The sequence below is a fragment of the Lathyrus oleraceus genome, chromosome 1 (genome assembly GCF_024323335.1).
Source record: "Lathyrus oleraceus cultivar Zhongwan6 chromosome 1, CAAS_Psat_ZW6_1.0, whole genome shotgun sequence".
In the NCBI taxonomy this organism is placed as follows: domain Eukaryota; kingdom Viridiplantae; phylum Streptophyta; class Magnoliopsida; order Fabales; family Fabaceae; genus Lathyrus; species Lathyrus oleraceus.
Window position 1 is genome coordinate 456,569,048 of NC_066579.1, and position 20,744 is coordinate 456,589,791.

The 20,744-nt window shown below is 42.3% G+C and overlaps 1 non-coding gene across 1 annotated transcript; it reads right to left on the bottom strand.

The window, feature by feature from the left end:
* Positions 1 to 883: 883 nt before the first annotated feature.
* On the bottom strand, positions 884 to 990 carry LOC127116026 (small nucleolar RNA R71). Its single transcript, XR_007801016.1, has one exon. It is a non-coding gene; the product is annotated as a small nucleolar RNA R71 (small nucleolar RNA).
* Positions 991 to 20,744: the final 19,754 nt, after the last annotated feature.

Genomic DNA, 20,744 nt, shown 5'->3' on the forward strand with positions numbered 1-20,744 from the left:
ATTACGACGAACTACATACCGATATCCGTTTATTGATATTTAATCTAGATCTTTTTTTTAGTTTTAGCTTTTCCCCAAACAATCAAACATTATCCACCTTAGCTTTACGAAGTAACCTTAGATAATGGTATATCGATTCATAAGTCCCTGTGGGATCGATATCTTTTAAAACTACGCGATAGAACTGTGCACTTGCAGTTTGTACCCCAATTCGACTCATAAAGTCGAGCGATCAAGTTTTTGGCGCCGTTGTCGGGGACTTTTGTTTAGTCGATATCGTAACTCTTCCGTTACGCTGTAGAGACTAAGGTTTCTTTTTCTTTTCTTTCTATCCTCGATTTGTATGCCACGCACTCGCTCACAAGGCGAGCCGCTCTATTTACGAATCAACGATATCGAACTATATCTCCGAGTCTTACGACGAATTCGGGAATATCGTGCTGCAAACAATCTCCCTCCTGTCGAACTTCCTGATTTCAAAAACATTTTCCCTTCGATACCCGAGATGGCAGAACCAACTCGTGCTCTTAGAGATTACGCCGCTCCATCGCAAGATGAGCCGCATTCAAGTATTGCTCCGCCCGCAATCGAAGCAAACAACTTCGAACTCAAACCTTCATTGTTGCAGGCAGTGCAACAGAACCAATTCTCTGGAAATCCTACCGAGGATCCAAACCTTCATTTATCCGTATTTGTCCAATACGCTGATACTGTTAAAGCTAATGGTGTCACTTCAGAGGCAATTCGACTTCGTCTTTTTCCTTTCTCATTAAGAGATAGCGCTAGAAGATGGCTTCAGTCTCTCCCTTCCAACTCTGTCACCACATGGAACGAGTTGAAAAAAGTTTTTCTTGCCCGATATTTTCCGCCAAGCAAAACAGCTATGTTAAGAGCCCAGATAAATGGATTTAAACAGAAAGATAACGAGTCTCTTTTCGAAGCATGGGAAAGATACAAAGACATGATGAGACTTTGTCCACACCATGGTTTAGAAGACTGGTTAGTAATTCACACATTCTATAATGGTCTCTTGTACAACACAAGGTTAACAATAGACGCCGATGCAGGTGGTGCACTAATGAACAAACCTTATGCTGATGCTTACCAGCTTATCGAAAGCATGGCCCAAAACCACTATCAGTGGGGAACCGAACGAACAATGGTGGAAAAACCTCAAACAAAAACCGGCATGTACGAGATAAGTAACCTTGATCATGTTAATGCAAAAGTGGATGCTCTGGTCCAGAAAATTGAAAGTTTAAATGTATCACCTCCAACCGCCGTGGTTGCTATAACTCAGAATTGCGAAGTCTGTGGAATCCAAGGTCACACTCCTACAGATTGTCAACTCTTAACAGGAATCCAAGCAGAGCAAGTGAACTATGCTCAAGGAAGCCCCTACTCGAATACCTATAACTCAAATTGGAAGAACCATCCAAACTTTTCATATAAGAGTAATAATGCTTTGTACGCACCTGGACAGTCTCCAAATCAAGCCCCAGCTATACCTCCGGGATATCAGAAGCCGAACCCATCTACACATAACAATAACGCCCCTAGGAAATCCAACTTGGAGATCATGATGGAAAACTTTATAGCTTCTCAACAACAAACCAATAAAGATTTCTTAAACCAGAATGTACACACTGGTGAACAAATTAAACAACTAGCAAGTAAAGTAGATGCCTTGGCTACCCATAACAAAATGCTGGAAACACAAATATCACAAGTAGCTCAACAACAAGCGCCTACTGCTGTCCCAACTGGTACATTTCCTGGATAGCCCCAACCTAACCCGAGAAGCCACGCTCATGCAATCATATTAAGAAGTGGAACGGAAGTGGAAGGACCATCTGATCCAAGGATAGGAAACCAAAACCCTAAAAAGTCAACTGAGGAAGAAAATAGACCTAAGGAAAAGGAAGAGAGTAATAAGGAAACCATAGAAAAGAAGGAACCTTATGTACCTCCACCACCTTATAAACCACCTGTCCCTTACCCTCAAAGGCTTGTTAAAACCAAAGATGTGGGCCAATTTAAAAAATTTATTGACCTCCTTAAACAATTAAACGTTACAATCCCGTTTACAGAAGCTATTACGCAAATGCCCTCATACGCCAAGTTCTTAAAAGAAATTCTTTCTAATAAAAGGAAACTAGAAGATAGCGAAACCGTTACACTCCCTGCCGAATGTAGCGCTATAATCCAGAACATGCCTCCTAAACTCAAGGATCCGGGTAGTTTCTCTATACCTTGTCACATAGGAAAATTTGTCATCGACAAAGCCTTATGCGATTTAGGAGCCAGAATTAGTGTTATGCCTTTATCCATATGCAAGAGACTGGAAATGGGAGAATTAAGACCAACCAAAATGTCTGTGCAACTAGCAGATTGTTCTTTTAGATACCTTGTAGGAATTCTTGAAAACGTTCCCGTACGCATAGGTCAATTCTACATCCCAACTGATTTTACAATTATGGACATTAGAGAAGATGATATTACACCCATTATACTGGGAAGACCGTTCTTAGCAACTGCCGGTGCAATCATAGACGTAAAACGAGGACGACTCACCTTCGAAGTAGGAGAAGAGAAAATTGAGTTCATTCTTTCTCAATTTTTGAAAGCACCTGCAATAAAAGATACATGTTACTTCATGGATATCATCGATGAATGCATAAAAGAAACAGAGTTAGAAAAGGACAAATCATCCGACTGTCCTGTAGAAGACAAACTTAACCAATGTTTAGCAATAACACCGGACCCTACGCAATGCCTTAAGAAACCAACCCTAGATCTGAAAACACTTCCCAAGAATATGAGATATGAATTCCTAGACTTAGAACTTGAACGACCTGTGATAGTTAATGCTGACCTAGGAAGACTCGAAACAGAATGCATATCTTAAGAAAATATCCAACCGCACTAGGTTACAACATCACCGATCTTAAAGGAATAAGTCCTTCTATTTGTATGCACCGCATCATGCTAGAAGAAGACTGTAAAACTTCTAGAGAACACCAGAGGAGACTAAATCCGATCCTGAATGAGGTAGTGAAGAAGGAAATAACCAAGTTATTAGAGGCAGGTATTATATATCCTATATCTGATAGCAAATGGGTTAGTCCTGTACACGTAGTACCAAAGAAAGGTGGTATAACAGTCATTGAAAATGAAAAAGGAGAAACTATAACCAAACGAATCGAATCGGGATGGAGAATGTGCATTGACTATAGGAAACTAAACAAAGCAACCCGAAAAGATCACTTCCCTTTACCATTCATTGACCAGATGCTAGAGCGATTGGCAAAACATTCACATTTCTGTTATCTAGACGGTTATTCAGGCTTCTTTCAAATACCAATTCACCCTGATGACCAAGAAAAGACAACATTCACGTGCCCTTTTGGTACCTTCGCTTATAGACGAATGCCGTTTGGCTTGTGTAATGCTCCTGCAACTTTTCAAAGATGCATGATGGTAATTTTCGCCGATTTTCTCGAAAACATCATGGAAGTATTTATGGATGACTTTTCCGTATGCGGACAAAGTTTTGAAGAATGCCTTGAGAACCTAGAAAGAGTTCTTGAGCGATGTGTAAAAGTAAACTTAGTACTTAACTGGGAGAAATGCCACTTTATGGTACAAGAAGGAATTGTTTTAGGACACATTATATCAAATAGAGGAATTGAAGTAGACAAAGCCAAAATAGAGGTAATCGGAAACCTTCAACCCCCTAAAACCGTGAGAGAAGTACGAAGCTTCTTAGGACACGCCGGTTTTTACCGACGATTCATCAAAGACTTCTCTAAAATAACTAAACCTTTAACCGGACTATTGGTGAAAGATGCTGAATTCATATTCGACAATAACTGTTTAGAAGCATTTCAAACGCTTAAGCAAGCATTGATCTCCGCACCCATAATGCAGACACCCGACTGGAATGAACCATTCGAAATAATGTGCGATGCTAGCGATTACGCTGTAGGTGCTGTTTTAGGACAACGAAAGGATAAAAAGCTTCATGTCATATATTACGCAAGTAGAACTCTAGATGAAGCACAGATGAATTACGCCACAACCGAGAAAGAACTCCTAGCAGTTGTGTTTGCGCTAGATAAATTTCGTTCTTACTTAGTCGGAGCCAAAATAATAGTTTACACTGACCACGCTGCTATCAAATACCTCTTAACAAAAAGGATGCTAAACCTAGACTCCTAAGATGGATCTTGTTGCTACAAGAGTTCGATTTGGAAATCAAAGACAAGAAAGGAACTGAAAACGTAGTAGCAGACCACCTCTCTAGACTTGAGAACCTTGAACCGGAAAGAACATTAATTAATGATGATTTCTCGTACGATAAACTTATAGCTACTTTGGAAGAGAATAACTCTGACAAGCGAGTAGAAACCACCTTAGCTATATCTGTTACGCCATGGTACGCTGATCTCGTCAACTATTTAGCTGCCGGAATAGTTCCACCTACTTTATCCTACCAGCAGAAGAAACGATTCTTCTATGACATAAAACACTATTACTGGGATGATCCCTTACTTTTCAAAAGAGGCCCCGATGGTATTTTCCGTCGATGTATACCCGAAGAAGAGGTAGAAAATATAATCCAACACTGCCACTCCGCTCCTTATGGTGGACACGCAAGTACATCCAAGACCTGCTCTAAAATCCTACAATCCGGTTTTTATTGGCCAAGTATATGGAAGGACGTACATGCGGCTATTAAGGAATGTGACAGATGTCAACGCACAGGAAACATATCTAGACGTGACGAGATGCCACAAAAAGGTATTTTGGAAGTAGAGATTTTCGACGTGTGGGGAATAGACTTCATGGGACCTTTTCCATCCTCTTTCGGTAACAAATACATACTCGTGGCAGTAGACTACGTTTCAAAATGGATTGAAGCTATAGCTTCCCCAACAAATGACACCCGAGTAGTAACTAGACTCTTTAAGAATATAATATTTCCGAGATTTGGCATCCCAAGAATAGTAGTCAGTGATGGTGGATCACATTTCATATCCAAGGTACTCGAAAAACTACTGTTTAAGTATGGCGTAAGGCATAGAGTAGCGACACCTTACCACCCGCAAACCAGTGGGCAAGTGGAAGTGTCCAACAGAGAGATTAAACAAATATTAGAAAAAACAGTCGCCACCTCAAGGAAAGATTGGTCATTAAAACTACCAGAAGCTTTATGGGCGTATCGAACTGCTTATAAAACCCCCATAGGGACTGTCGCATTACGCGAAAAACCGGCGGGAAAACAAGAACAACAGAGCCGCCACCGTGCGTTATTTATCCCAAAAGAGGGAAAGGAAACGCTCAGAGTAAACCTGGAAAAAGCATGGTCTCGCGACCAAAGAGAATGGGATCGGGAGTCGGTTATGCGAAGGGAAGGTATTAGCACCCCTACGCATCCGTCGTACTCGACGGGATCCACGCACAATAGGAAGGAAAATGGTTGCTAAAAATACTGCTCACACACACAAACATCGGCTGAAAGAGACACAGGAAGCAAACAAGACTGAAACTGACTCGGCAGGATATCGCATCCTGGGCCTACTTAGTCTATCAAGCATAGACATCAGAGTCTAAGTAGTTCGGACTGGGGAAACGACACATGCTCGCTAGGATGTCGCATCCTATGCATACGTATCTTCTTGGACGAAGAAGAATCAGAGCATTCGTAGCTCGGCTAACACGCACACAAACGAACACAGGCAATGGCAAACGTGGAGCCTGAATGCCAATCACTGGGCTTACATCAGCATCCGAACCAAAAACACACACAAGAAGGCAAACGAGGAGCCTGAATGCCAATCACTGGACTTACATCAGCATCCGAACCAAAAACACACACAAGGAGGCAAACGTGGAGCCTGAATGCCAATCATTGGGCTTACATCAGCATCCGAACCAAAAACACGCACTAACACTGGAACCCGAATGCCACTCGATGGACTTACATCAGCTTCCAAGCACACAACAACACAAAACAAAGACACAGGCAGAAGAAAGGTCTCGATTGCAACTAGGGCAAGAGAAAGGGGAGGTCTCAATCGCAACGAGGGCGAGAGAAAAGGATTAGTGTTAGTTGTTAGTCAAACTCGACAAGACATCGCATCTCGTGCCTACGCATCTCATCTGGACATGAGAATCAGAGTTGCCGTAGTTCGGCTAAACTATTCTTGTTGGTTCGTGTTTTTTAAGTGGACGACGTCACTACGCAATCTACCGGATGCTCGACCTTTGGAGACTTACTCACCTGTAGTAGAAGGAGTGGACGTATCCTTAAGAGGGGATAGTGTTTGTTTGTGTTTTAGGAAAGCTCAAGCAAGAAAGGAAGTCCTATACGAAGGAACCGTGCTACCTTAATTGTCATGCAAACGAGACTACGCGGAGTCTAGCAAACCTAGGGGATACAATCACACCACACAAACATATACAGCATGAAATAAACACACCAACAAGGGGCTCAAACATCAGGGTTAGGCTTTAGTCGAGGGGTCATATCAACCTCAACAAACAAGCCTCTGTATCGGGGTCAGGTTAGCTCTTAACCTTGCCATTGAGGGGCTAAGGTGAAGCCAGATGAAAGGTGATGAGGGGTGTGCCTCATTGCTTCTATCTCAGGTCCGAGAGAGCATGTAAATATAAGAATGTGGGGGAGTTCAGAAAGATGGAACTCTTTCCCCAATTAGACTCGATAGATCTTGGGTTTGGATCTCAATGCTACAACCATGTAATGGGAGCAAGGAGAAGACTCACAGAATAGTGGGGGATAGATTGCTTATCCCTAACTTCCACCAATTGCCTCAAACGAGGACTTTTCCTGCTTGGGACAAATATAAACATACACAAGCATTGCCTCTTAAGGAGGACTTCAGACAGTTTGCCCGGCCAAATAACAGCTGGGTCTCCAGACTACATGAAGAAGAAGGTTCTATACCTCAATGCCAATTGCTTATAAGCAAAGCAATGCAAGTTCTTAAGAGAACTGAGCAACTAGGGGTACCTGGAAACAGTCAAACAGAATCAGCATCCCGACATAAACAAAACAACAACATTAAGAATCAATCAACAATCAAACAATGATGTACATCATGTGCCTAGCACAAAGGTCAAGTGAACCAAGCCCTACAAAACAAACAATTAGTCAAATGAATTCAACTCAATCATGTATCAACCTCCTTAAGGCATTAGCTTTTTAACCTGAAAAGTCAAAGTCAAGCTCAAACATAAGTAACTAGACCACTAGGCCAAGCCTAGGGTCCAAAGGAGGGAAAAATCTTAAAACAGCAAGCCAATCATGATCAAAACCAAGATATTTCAATTACAAAGGGACTCCAATTGGTCCCATATCCAAACTATACACCTATTTCAATTTATGCAACATGTAAGGCAAAGGAAGCAAATGTAAACCACATATGAGCAACCAGAAAGATCACATCCAAAAAAATATCAAAACAGCATGGAAAATTCCACAAAAATTATATCCTAAACAGAGGACATTCAACAAGCTACATGTCAATTTGCATACAATTTGGCCTAGTGGAACTATGGGAATTAATTCAACATGACAAGGCATGCAAAAACACAATCAAATGAAGCTACAAAATGTATGCTAACTTCAATCACATGGTAAACAGTGAAATTAAATGGGAAATGAGTAGGACCAAAGCCAATTTGTAGCTTAATGTGTTAAGAAACACTCTACCAATTTTCATTATCATAGGGTAAGGTATGAGGATATGGCAACATATATACAAAAGGTTACACAAGTAAAGCCCTAAAATGCTAGGCAGCACTCAAAAATTCTAATCAATTAGAAAATGGACTATTAAAATCCACAAAAATTCACATTGAAAGTTAACATCTCAAAGGTATCTCATGCAAAAAATCAGAACCATAGGCCTAATGGAAGCATGGTAAAAAAAAAACAGGGAACTCAACATATCATTTTGTGTCACATTTCAATACACTCAAATTCAATAAATCATAGTAAAAAAACCAGAGGTTTAAAAAATACAAATCCTATGTCAAAAATTCCAGAAATGAGTCAAGAACCTACATCTAAAATTTCATTTAATTTGGATTATGTATGGTGATTTTACAATTAAAATGACAAGGCATGTGAAGTTTGTGTACATTGTAAAGACTTCTATGGCAATTAACTTTTCTACCAAGCAACATTTTATTTTTTGATTCTATAAAAAAGTAGAGAAAAAATGGAGATTAACAAAAAAAGTCTCAAATTAATTGGATGAATATTGATGATTTTATGATTTTTAGAAGTTTCTAAGATTTATTGAATATTTATTTAGGATTTATTATGATTAAGTAATTAATTAGAATGAAAATGGCAGAACTGTAATAATTAAATCCCTGGCCAAAACGGCACCGTCCAACTAAGGTGACGTGGCGGCGCGCTATTCGCTCGGTGCGGCGGGAAACGGCATTTCGAATTGCACAGCACGGACGAAGGATCAAAGCGCAGGATTTTCCAGAAAATCCTTCTTCCTCGCGCGGCTTCTGTTCTTCATCGCCGGCGAATTCGGTTACGGCTATTTCTTGACCAAATCGCACGAACCGCATACCGTTGGAAAGGTTTAACCGAGTAGAACACGGATATGCCAATGGAATCGTCCAGAACTTCGTGTACGCAGCGAATCGACGGAAAGAAAATACGGCACATAAACTTAAATCACGGATTACTCAATCGATTCACAACGGTATTCAATTCTACGAATTGCTGCGTGATCTACAAGGTGTATTCTACAAGAACCACAACGAAATTTGTGAAATGGTGATGATCAAATCCGAACCTTCTTGACGTGCAGTATCGGAATCGGCGAGTTCCGGAGCTCCAATGGTGAAAACAGATGATCTACAGCAGCTAGGAAGGTGTGAGGAAGCTTCGGAATGGCTTAACAATGCCTCAAATCGCAGCAAATCTGGACTGCCATGGATGTAGGGTGATTTGGACAGTTGTGATCGTGAGCTTCCTTGATCCAAAACCTGCAAACAGAACTTCACCAATACACACAAATCACGAATCCACCAAGCACTAGCATGGAACTTGAAGAAATGTTGATGAAAGATTGAAAAAATGTCAATATGCAATGTGAAAAAGTGAGAGAAAAATGAGAGAGTTCTTGAGATTTTTTTGTTGAATTTGTGAATTGTGATTAGTCTCTGGAATTCTGTTATAATTATCTTTATATACTTGCTCCTAATCCACCACTTAATCAAGATTAGTCAAAAAATGAGATTAGCAAAATCAAGCTTATGATGCATTTGGCCTTTTTTGCCTTTGGATGATTAGAAACCTTGCAGCAGTAATTTTACACTTTGAGCAAGTTACAAAAATCATTTGGAAGCTAATGGCATAGGTCTCATGTCCAAATTCTTCATACTTTGCATTTTCACTATGTGATGGCTTATGTTATGCATTTTCAAGTCCATTTCAAAAGCTAGATATCAAACCATGAGGCCTTGGCATGTTGTGAATATTCCAACAAGTTTCAAATGCCATTTGTGAGGTGTTGCAAAAATCCTCACTCAAAAATTCCAATTATTTTACAAGTTGGACGATTTTGCCCCTGGTTCATTTAACAGTCCAGTTGAAATTTGACCTTTTGCATTGACCGCTTTTGAAGAAATCCAATTATGCACCATGAAAGTACATGTCAAATTGAGTTTGTGCATATAAAGAACTTGCAATTTGGACAACCCATGTGGAAGTTATGCCCTCCTGATTACGGGTCTTTTTTGAAATTCACTGGACCATAACTTGACAACCATACATGGGATTTTCAAGTTCTTGGACTTTTTGGAATTGTGAGAACAAGATCTTCAACTTTCATGTTGGACAAAATTTGATTTGAAGCTTGTATCATGAAGTTATCTTGAGGGGAAAAACTTTCCATTTTGGGCAGCTGGAATTACAGGTCATCTGCCATTTTTGGAAACTTTCTGTCTGACTCCAATTCCTTCAACTTTGGTCTTTGAAATGCCAAATGAAGTTTATATGGACATGAATGAGGTCTTTCAAACCATTTCCCACCTTCCAATCCAATAAAATCGGGCGCAGTTGACCACAGTTGACCACAGTTGACTTTCTAGGGTTTCTGGTTGACTGAACGATGACTGGTGACTTCTGAGCATCCAATCTTTGGCCAAACCACTTCAAAATGATCTTTGGACCATATGAGCTTGAAAAATCAACCCTAGGGCTTTGTCTCAATGAAAATGGCACTCACTTGCTTGATTGACTGATTCTCCTGATCAGTCTGACCCAATCCATCTGATGACTTGCACTTGGGCAAAGAACAATACAATGTTATGCAATGGACTATGTTATGTTAATGACCTAATGATGAAATGAATGTACAAAAAGGTAGGGTGCAAATTTGAGGTGCTACAGCTGCCCCTATTCAATCAGCTGGGAACCCGAATGGATGAGAGCAACGACTGTCAGACTTTCAGGGTAAACAGGGATTGAATTCCAAGTACCGTAGAAATTTGCACACTGCTGGGAAAATTTTTGTTTTCTTCTTTCTTTTCAGGGTAAAGCACATCCAGACATCGTCGCACGATGAATGGGAACAGAAACCTCAACTAGATGCCAACGGACAACTAGGAAACACTCAACGTTTACCAAAACCAACGGAGAGGTAACCAGACATCATCGGATGAAAGGCGGGGATAGTGATACAACCATACGTCAGCGGACGTAATGGGGAAAAACTCAACGTTTACCAAGACCAACGGAGAGGTAACCAGACATCATAGGATGAATGGAAAGAGAGATACAACCATACGTCAGCGGACGTAATGGGGAAAAACTCAACGTTTACCAAGACCAACGGAGAGGTAACCAGACATCATAGGATGAATGGAAAGAGAGATACAACCATACGTCAGCGGACGTAATGGGAAAAACTCAACGTTTACCAAGACCAACGGAGAGGTAACCAATCATCATAGGATGAATGGAAAGAGAGATACAACCATACGTCAGCGGACGTAATGGGAAAAACTCAACGTTTACCAAGACCAACGGAGAGGTAACCAGACATCATAGGATGAATGGAAAGACTCGACCAGACGTCATAGGACGACAGGGAGACTCAACGTTTATCGACACCAACGGAGAAGGGGGAAACTCAGCCAGACGTCATAGGACGAAAGGGAGACTCAACCAGACGTCATCGGACGAAAGGGAGAAGGAGAAAACTCAGCCAGACGTCATAGGACGAAAGGGAGACTCAACCAGACGTCATCGGACGAAAGGGAGAAGGAGAAAACTCAGCCAGACGTCATAGGACGAAAGGGAGACTCAACGTTTATCGACACCAACGGAGAAGGAGAAAACTCAGCCAGACGTCATAGGACGAAAGGGAGACTCAACGTTTATCGACACCAACGGAGAAGGAGAAAACTCAACCAGACGTCATAGGACGAAAGGGAGACTCAACGTTTATCGACACCAACGGAGAAGGAGAAAACTCAGCCAGACGTCATAGGACGAAAGGGAGAAGGAGAAAGCCACTTCACGAGGGAAAGGCACCACAACCGGAAACCGAATAGGACGTCTACTGGGGATTCTGGCTGGGAAACAACCAGACATTAATGAATGACTGGGAATAGGATATACAATCAAACGTTCGCGGACGAATGATAAAAACACAACGTTTATCGAAACCAACGGGGAGGTAAATCCACTTGGGGAAGGGTACAACTAGACGTCATAGGACGAATAGGAAAAACTCGACGTTTATCGACACCAACGGAGAGGAGAAAACTCTGAGGGGAATCATATGGTATTACCAAATGATCTGTAGGGAATAAGCAACTAGACATCATCGGACGACTAGGAAAAACTCGACGTTTATCGACACCAACGGAGAGGAGGTTCAACTGGGGAGGACCCTGTGGGGAAAGATATCAACTATACGCCAACGGACGCATAGGAAAAACTCGACGTTTATCGACACCAACGGAGAGGAGGACTCTTCATTGGGGAAGGGTGAACACAACCAAATCATCAATGGATGATGGGGAAAAACTCGACGTTTATCGACACCAACGGAGAGGAGGAAAACTACTTCACTAGGGAAGAAGGACGACGTTACGAACATCGAAAGACGATGTTTACAGACATCAAAAGGACCAGACACTACGCATGACTGGGAAAGCACCGAAAGATGGCGTTTACCGACACCAAAGAAACAACACACGCGGGTGCTGACAGGATACTGGCATCTACAAGGTGGCAGGGCAAGGCTACACACTTGCAGGGGATCTCACCGGGGAACAAGGTCACGACAGCGAGCAAACAGGAAGGAACACCAAGGATACCGGGTTGTAGGTATGAAACAGGTGACCAGCCAAAGCGTGAATTGGTTTGTGTTCCAAAACATTCAACATCCTGAAGAGGGCTAGAAAAGTAGTCTTGTTAAATGATGGACATTCGGTTCCACAAGGAATGCGAATCTTACTCAGCTGGGGAGGACGACTTCGACCCAAGAGCGCGTGAGACAGATTACCTATAGCAGTCAAAACGTAGATAATAGACTCACATGGAAGATTATCCATAACCGGATTGGTTGTTAGATGGATAAACGACCGAAAAGAAAGGCATCAGGGTACCAGGACTAGGTATGCAAAAGATGACCAATCAAAACAGGATAAAGTTGCTAACGCGGAGCAAATACCCAAAGGAAAGGGGAAGACCCACTGGGGACAATACTGCTTGATCAAGGCAAGTATCCAGAGGGGAAAAGAATATCAATACCGCAAACTGGGTACTGATAACTGCAAAGAGGGGATTACATCTACCGGTTAGTAGGCAGAAAACCACGGAAAAGTAACCGTCATCAACTAGGATGAGCACAAAGGGTTAACTCCACCAAGGGGGTGAAAGTGGGATTTTACAACTACCAGCTAATAGGTAGAAAACCACGACGATAGGACTTACAACTACCGGTTTGTAGGTAGAGGCCCATAAATTCCGCTGAGGAAAAGATGAATGAGTGCCGGTTAGTGAGCAACTATTCATTTATGCCCCAGGGAAGCCAATTTAGGATCGATCCAAAAATGCATACTGAAACAAGACTCATCCTAATGAGGAAAGAACTCAATAGGGAAAACCCATCCCCAAAGGGAGGGAACGGAAACAACCGTCATCCACGAGGATCTAACTTAGTGGGGAGCGCAGAAGGAAACGACAGACACTTTCTGCCTAAGGGGTAGACTCTACATGGAGAGATCAGACACACCCACATCTGCTAGAAGGCTACTGGGGGGAAGAAACAAGTTTTCTTTCACCGACGGATGAGGAAATAAACCTCTCCGGGGGGTACCAATCCTGAATGCTGTCAGGAGCAACTGTAGCAAATGAGCCGTACAGATGTTTGGACAATGCTCCACCTCTGCCGGGGATACGATCTGATGGGTCAACACATGAATGCACATGTTTGAATTTTTCTATGGCGTAATGCTCCATATTGAATGGAAATGCTACGCGATTTGGAGGATGCAATGATTACTACATGCAAAATGCAAATGATGAAAACTCCGCTGGGGAGCCCAAAGATCAGATACTCCAACCCTGTGGGGAGACTCTGCTTGAAGAAATCTGTTTGAGGAAAACTCTGCAGGGAGAGCACCGACTTCTCACTCATGCTGGAGAACAGAGATACTGAGCGTCAACCAGATCTCTGGTGAGGATAGGTAGGCATTGATAAAGTTCATCATGTCAACAACTCTGCTGAGGATCTATCCGAGAAAATGATGAAGTACTAGGATATCAACCCTCCAAATATCGAATCGTTGCAGAAAAGCATCCGTGCCAGGGAGAGGAGAAGACTGCTCTGCTGGAGAGACGAAAATTGAAGTCTTCAGTACACCTACTGCTTGAGAACTGGCTCACGATAATGTCCAAAACAACAACCTTGCTGGGGATGCCCCACGATAGGGCTCAAACAGCACTCTATTAGGGATGCCCCACCATAGGGCTAACAGAGACTTGGAGAAAACATGTTGCACTGTCGGGGACGTGAAGATGAACAACTTCAACCAACACTGCGCTGAGCAACCTCGCTGAGGAGAGACCATGAAAAGGTTCTACAGGACAAAGATACAGTTATGCTCAAGATACGAACGACTGTCTTACCCGTCGGTAATCATACCACCCTTGGGAGAGCAATGCGGGTCTCCTAGGTATCCTTTCATCATTGTGAATGTTCACTTTGTTTAAGAACAATTTTGTGAAAAATTTTGTTTATTTTGAAAACAATGATACTTTATCAATTAAAACATGCAAAACATTTGTTGAGTTGAAACAAATAAGAGTGCAAACAATTGGATAAAAGCTCAAATCGATGTGATGGAATGGTAGTCTGCAAAGGGCGAGACCCCATAGATCTGTACAAGTTTGAAATCGGTGATGTATATTGGGGAGGGCTACATTGAACATAATGACCTTTCCTCTACCATTCCGAATTTTCGATGTATTCGGAGCTTCAGTCGACGACGCATTGAGAATCTCTGACGGATGACGGATATAGAGCACGGTCTTGTCAAGATGCAGTTACTTGCCAAGTCCCTAATTTTTGCCTAGATTGCCCCAGTGCGAGGTGCTCAATCTAGCGGGATGCAAATTCTTTTTTCAATGTCTCTAACTTTTGCATGGATTGCCCTTTCGGGTTTTCAATCCACCGAGACGCTCCTTTTTGCCTAAGTTACCCTTTGGGGTGTTCAACTTAGCGAGCTGTTTTGCCTTTTTTTTTTGTTTAGGCTAAGTATTTCTTGACTGCATCTGGATTCACAGGACGAGTGAACTTCTTCATCCATTGCTGTAAGTGTCAAAGCACCGCCTGAAAAGGCTCTCTTGAAAACATATGGACGTTCATAGCTTGGAGTCCACTTGCCCCTGGAATCGGGCACGAAAGACAAGACTTTCTTGAGCACAAGGTCATTTTCTCAGAACTCGAGACTCTACCTTCTAGTCGAATGCTTTCGTCACTCTCTACTGATATAACTGACCATGACACCTGGCAGTTAATCTCTTCTTTTCGATCGAATTCAACATCAGTCAACTTGGGACTTTGAGGGTGCTATTCTTCCTTTGTTTTTTCTTTTGATTTTGCTTTTGATTTCTTTTGATTTGATTCTTTTTTTTTTTGATTGATTTTTTTTTTGATGCCCCAGTTGGCTGTTCTGCTGATTCTCGAGATGCAGCTGAGTGATCTTCTTTTCTTGCTCAAGAAGTCGGGAAATCTCGTCAGGAATCCCTTCAACATCATCTTCTTCCGCTTCGAATATAGGGAATTCAAAATTGGGAGATGACGTCCGATCATTATGTTCAATGGGTTTGAGAAACAACCTGCATAATGATTTCGATATGAAAAACTTTTTGGAAAACAAACAAGACAATCGTTATGCAGATGAAAAGATTGCTTTTATTCCTGTTTTTAGGGTTTTTTGTGATCACCAATTTCATGCAAAAAGCGAAAAGGGAAAACAAATGGAAAAACAAATGTTTAACATGCATTTACTTGAATGAAAATATCATTGCACAAAATGTTGCCAACAATGTCATCACTTCTCCTTTTGGCATGGGAGAAGGGTTTTTAAACAAAGTGATTATTACTCTGACTTATGAACAACTGTAGGAACGCCCACAGTGACCCAATTGTGATAGATCCCACCAGGGATAACAACTGTCAGAATCTCTTGCATTAGTAGCTTCTGCTTTTGATCAACCCTCTTTGTTGAAGACCTCAGGAGAAAAGCCAACGCCAGCCCGCGACTTGTTATCTTCAGCTTGATTAACATGGGGACCCAAGTCTTCAAAGTTCAGAATATCTGACTGCACGAGGTCTTGAACCTTCACTTTCAACTGAAAGCAACTATCCGCATCATGACCAGGAGCACCCAAATGATACACACAATGCTGCTCAGGCCTATACCACCACCGAGGGTTGACGGGTATAGCCGGCGGGTCTCTGGGAGTAATCAAGTTCCGCTCTATCAACGAGGGATACAGCTCTGCGTAAGACATAGGGATCAGATCAAAAATGACCCTCTTCCTCTCATTACTTGTACCGGCTTGATTATCATAGGGAGGCTGGTAAGCCTGCTGTTGCGGACGATGTTGCTGATGTTGATACCGCTGAGTTGGCCTTCCCTGTTGCTGTTGGGTTGCTGGAATAGTCACAGCGACAGCTTGACGATATTGTCCTCTGTTCGCACTCCCTCGCCGGTGCACAGCATTTGTTTCACTTTCTCCCCTTTTGGGTGCCCCAGAGAATGACTTCTTAGAATTCAACGAACTTGAAGAGCCACGATGGCGAACCGGAGTACGGGTTGCTCTGACATTAACAGTTTCTGTAGCAAGCGGCTGTCCATTGACTATGATACCCCTCAAATCATCATCCACGTCGTAGTTGTTGACGGGAATAGTGACAGCAGCAATTTGATCATTAACGGGGACCCCCTCTGGTGAAGCACGACTGGGTGGCAGAATCATGGCTTCCTGTCTCTGGGCTAAGGCTCGCAGCTCCTCTTGCCCCTGAACGACCCCTTGCATCATGGTCATGAACTGGGCCATATTTGCCCTCATCTCAGCCAACTCAGTCTGAACCTGATCCATACTCCTCTGATGATTCGATCTGGTTGCGGTGCGGACGATGATCAACAATCCTGTCTCAGACAGGAGCCAGAGTGAGAAGTCCGAACTAGAACACCTGTTATGCAACATGTTATGATCATGATGCTAATGCATATGATGCACATGATAATGATCATTTCTCAGGCATTCAAAGAGCCTGATTCATCTTCGAAAAAAAGCAATCTGCAGCAACGGCACAGTATACAAGAGCAATGAGTACCGAGTGAAACCAACAATTTCATCTGTAAATGAGCACCCGGATCTATTAGTGAACAGACTCTGGAATGTACCTGAGAAATGATATGCATGCAGAGATCATTTTTTTTTCTTTTTTTTCAATTTTTTTATTGATTCTTTTTTTTGTTGATTGCGTTTCTTTTGAAAAATAAACATACTATGATGCACATGATGCAGACACGACTGGCAAGCTGTGCATATCTGGATACAGGATCGAAGCTTCGGCTCGAACTCTGATCACAACCATCTGAAACCCCAAAGTCAACTGGTCAACTGTCATCTGAACCCAATCTGAGGAACCGAGTCACCAACGGAGCAACCTTAAATTCAGCCCAGGGATCCGAAATAAACGGAACCCTCTGATCAATACCGGGGTCAAACCTCCGGCGTCCAGAAATAACGATCCATAAATCCGACTTATAAATATGACTCTGATCAACGAAACCAAAAGTCACCATCAGAACATGCATCTGTAAGAATCACCCTCCCCTCACAGGTAAATTCTAATCAGGTTATCCTGAGGCGGATAATGGTCTCGACAATCGGACAAAGATACTCAATGGGTTTGCCCTTTCGGGTGTGCCATTGTAGCTCTCTTAAGATCGTCTAAACCAAAGATCCGGGAAATGATCGGTCACCAGAGTCAACAACTCAAATGACGTAACTCAACCAAAGTGGAATATCCACAGAGGCAAGCACTATCAAATGAACCTCGTCCGGCTTGTGGTACATCATGCTGCCAGGCACATATTGACCTAACATGAAGGAGGCAACATGAGACCACACTAATCCTAGGTGTATACTCGGGCCTGGGTTTTAGCCCCACTCAGAACACCCACCCCAAACAGAGGAACCACCTGCACAGAGAACAGCTCAATGATAGTATGATGCATGCAAACATAAATGTAAACAATAAATGCAAACAACAAATGAAATGAATGCAATAAATAACAGCAAATAGCAACCAAAACTCTAACCTAGAGAGCGCTAGGAGAGACTCGCTTAGGGAAGATGGACCAGCACAGGTCAACTTCACTGTCCCCAGCAGAGTCGCCAGCTGTCGCATTACGCGAAAAACCGGCGGGAAAACAAGAACAACAGAGCCGCCACCGTGCGTTATTTATCCCAAAAGAGGGAAAGGAAACGCTCAGAGTAAACCTGGAAAAAGCATGGTCTCGCGACCAAAGAGAATGGGATCGGGAGTCGGTTATGCGAAGGGAAGGTATTAGCACCCCTACGCATCCGTCGTACTCGACGGGATCCACGCACAATAGGAAGGAAAATGGTTGCTAAAAATACTGCTCACACACACAAACATCGGCTGAAAGAGACACAGGAAGCAAACAAGACTGAAACTGACTCGGCAGGATATCGCATCCTGGGCCTACTTAGTCTATCAAGCATAGACATCAGAGTCTAAGTAGTTCGGACTGGGGAAACGACACATGCTCGCTAGGATGTCGCATCCTATGCATACGTATCTTCTTGGACGAAGAAGAATCAGAGCATTCGTAGCTCGGCTAACACGCACACAAACGAACACAGGCAATGGCAAACGTGGAGCCTGAATGCCAATCACTGGGCTTACATCAGCATCCGAACCAAAAACACACACAAGAAGGCAAACGAGGAGCCTGAATGCCAATCACTGGACTTACATCAGCATCCGAACCAAAAACACACACAAGGAGGCAAACGTGGAGCCTGAATGCCAATCATTGGGCTTACATCAGCATCCGAACCAAAAACACGCACTAACACTAGAACCCGAATGCCACTCGATGGACTTACATCAGCTTCCAAGCACACAACAACACAAAACAAAGACACAGGCAGAAGAAAGGTCTCGATTGCAACTAGGGCAAGAGAAAGGGGAGGTCTCAATCGCAACGAGGGCGAGAGAAAAGGATTAGTGTTAGTTGTTAGTCAAACTCGACAAGACATCGCATCTCGTGCCTACGTATCTCATCTGGACATGAGAATCAGAGTTGCCGTAGTTCGGCTAAACTATTCTTGTTGGTTCGTGTTTTTTAAGTGGACGACGTCACTACGCAATCTACCGGATGCTCGACCTTTGGAGACTTACTCACCTGTAGTAGAAGGAGTGGACGTATCCTTAAGAGGGGATAGTGTTTGTTTGTGTTTTAGGAAAGCTCAAGCAAGAAAGGAAGTCCTATACGAAGGAACCGTGCTACCTTAATTGTCATGCAAACGAGACTACGCGGAGTCTAGCAAACCTAGGGGATACAATCACACCACACAAACATATACAGCATGAAATAAACACACCAACAAGGGGCTCAAACATCAGGGTTAGGCTTTAGTCGAGGGGTCATATCAACCTCAACAAACAAGCCTCTGTATCGGGGTCAGGTTAGCTCTTAACCTTGCCATTGAGGGGCTAAGGTGAAGCCAGATGAAAGGTGATGAGGGGTGTGCCTCATTGCTTCTATCTCAGGTCCGAGAGAGCATGTAAATATAAGAATGTGGGGGAGTTCAGAAAGATGGAACTCTTTCCCCAATTAGACTCGATAGATCTTGGGTTTGGATCTCAATGCTACAACCATGTAATGGGAGCAAGGAGAAGACTCACAGAATAGTGGGGGATAGATTGCTTATCCCTAACTTCCACCAATTGCCTCAAACGAGGACTTTTCCTGCTTGGGACAAATATAAACATACACAAGCATTGCCTCTTAAGGAGGACTTCAGACAGTTTGCCCGGCCAAATAACAGCCGGGTCTCCAGACTACATGAAGAAGAAGGTTCTATACCTCAATGCCAATTGCTTATAAGCAATGCAAGTTCTTAAGAGAACTGAGCAACTAGGGGTACCTGGAAACAGTCAAACAGAATCAGCATCCCGACATAAACAAAACAACAACATTAAGAATCAATCAACAATCAAACAATGATGTACATCATGTGCCTAGCACAAAGGTCAAGTGAACCAAGCCCTACAAAACAAACAATTAGTCAAATGAATTCAACTCAATCATGTATCAACCTCCTTAAGGCATTAGCTTTTTAACCTGAAAAGTCAAAGTCAAGCTCAAACATAAGTAACTAGACCACTAGGCCAAGCCTAGGGTCCAAAGGAGGGAAAAATCTTAAAACAGCAAGCCAATCGTGATCAAAACCAAGATATTTCAATTACAAAGGGACTCCAATTGGTCCCATATCCAAACTATACACCTATTTCAATTTATGCAACATGTAAGGCAAAGGAAGCAAATGTAAACCACATATGAGCAACCAGCAAGATCACATCCAAAAAAATATCAAAACAGCATGGAAAATTCCACAAAAATTATATCCTAAACAGAGGACATTCAACAAGCTACATGTCAATTTTCATACAATTTGGCCTAGTGGAACTATGGGAATTAATTCAACATGACAAGGCATGCAAAAACACAATCAAATGAAGCTACAAAATGTATGCTAACTTCAATCACATGGTAAACAGTGAAATTAAATGGGAAATGAGTAGGACCAAAGCCAATTTGTAGCTTAATGTGTTAAGAAACACTCTACCAATTTTCATTATCATAGGGTAAGGTATGAGGATATGGAAACATATATACAAAAGGTTACACAAGTAAAGCCCTAAAATGCTAGGCAGCACTCAAAAATTCTAATCAATTAGAAAATGGACTATTAAAATCCACAAAAATTCACATTGAAAGTTAACATCTCAAAGGTATCTCATGCAAAAAATCAGAACCATAGGCCTAATGGAAGCATGGTAAAAAAAAACAGGGAACTCAACATATCATTTTGTGTCACATTTCAATACACTCAAATT